Raw genomic sequence first — 1,722 nt, 5'->3', positions numbered from 1 at the left:
ACGGATGCCCGCCACCGTTAATGGAATCGTCTCCTCGCGCTCTTACAGCTCTCGACGCCACTCGGCTCTCGGGAGAGAGAGAAATTTCTCTCGGCTCGTTTCCGGCCGCGCGGAGACAACGGCGTGTACTCCGATTCCGATATATATACACCTGAAAGAGCGTTGAATAGCGAAGATCCGTTAGGCGCGTTTCCCACGCAAGAGATACCATTGATCGTGTATCGGTTTGACGCGTGACGTACAACATAGATACCGACGGTTGGTAATATCGTTTCGCCGTCCACTATCGTCCATTGCGATTTCGTTTTCGCCACGTACGCGGCCACGCGGTACGATTCGATCCAATTCGATTCCTCGTTTCGCCGTCCCTTTTTGTCTTTCCGTTATATCGGCCCCCCCGATCGAGCTTTCCCGTTTCCATCGAATGCACGGGACGCCGACCATTGTCGGTTCCGTAAGAAGCAGCAGTCTTCTTTCTATCTCTTTTTTTTTTTCTTCTTTTTTTCTTTTTTCTTTTTTTTTTTTTTTTTTTTTTTTTTTTTTTTTTTTTTTTTTTTTTTTTTTTGTTTCGTCTCTCAATCCCGATCCAGTTAGGAATCCTCGAAACGTGAAGAGACACGGAGTTTAAAAGTTCGTTTCAATTCGGAAAAAATAAATTATCGATCGGTATAAAAGTTACTATAAGCGTTATTAGCCTATTGCTAGTGGACATTGCGCGGAGCCAGGTTGGCCGAGCGGTCTAAGGCGCCAGACTTAAGTTCTGGTTCCCGATTGGGAGCGTGGGTTCGAACCCCACACCTGGCAAAATTTTAAAATTGTTTTGAAAATTTATCGAAACACGTTATTTACACCGTGGTTACGGATATATATCACGCCTATTTTGTAGTAATTTTTGAAATTAATTAAATTGGAATAAAAGAATTCGAGATCCATATCCCTGCTTGGATAATACGCCTATAACTTATCTAATTTTTTTACTCTTTCGTTCTCACAATTTTTCATAGAATTATTCGATGAAAATTGCATATATATAAAATTATATCGACTCGAGGCCGATTAATCTTCCATTTTCACCCATTGATATCGTTCGAATTTTGCACGTATTTCGCGAACACCCTGTATGAACGCCGGGCGACACTTCGATCGTATTGCGGTGCAGCGAGTCACAGCGACGATCTCTCGTCTCGGCCGGGAGACGGATGGGAAGGAGGAGAAGGCGAGGAAGAAAGAAGTAAAGGGAAGAAAGGGGGAAGGCCATATCGGGGAGGAGACGGCTATTTCTGAATCTTTAGTCGGTTTGCAAGTAGCGGGGTCGCGGGCCGGCCCATAAACAAGCATGACTTACATCGCTGTGTGCAAACTCTCTTTCCATATCTCTATCCGGCTTCCAGAGCCAATCCCAGACCATTCTTGGCAATCATCCTGGCTGAGATAGAGCAGAAAAAGATCTTAATCTTAATTACGGTCACCGCTCATCTACGTTTTCGAAATTATTCTTACTAAAAAATTTTTCTCAATCCAGTGATATTTTTACGAATATATACGTTGATTTCCAAACGATTTAATTCCTGCAAAAAAATCGTAAGAAAATTTGAAATAAAAAAATATTCTCGAATATTTCTCTTTACTTATATGATAAAAAAGTGAAGAATAAAATTACTTGTAAGCAGGAAAAAAAATACACTTTAGAGAAATAATAAATAAACGGTTTCCTATCTCTCG

At 41.5% G+C, this 1,722-nt stretch overlaps 1 non-coding gene across 1 annotated transcript; it reads left to right on the top strand.

The window, feature by feature from the left end:
- The first annotated feature begins 720 nt into the window (after positions 1 to 720).
- Positions 721 to 804, top strand: Trnal-uaa. Its single transcript has one exon. It is a non-coding gene; the product is annotated as a tRNA-Leu (tRNA).
- Positions 805 to 1,722: the final 918 nt, after the last annotated feature.

This window comes from Apis dorsata, unplaced genomic scaffold, assembly GCF_000469605.1.
Source record: "Apis dorsata unplaced genomic scaffold, Apis dorsata 1.3 scaffold_293, whole genome shotgun sequence".
Taxonomy (NCBI): Eukaryota; Metazoa; Arthropoda; class Insecta; order Hymenoptera; family Apidae; genus Apis; species Apis dorsata.
This window is presented reverse-complemented; position numbering and strand designations above follow the sequence as displayed.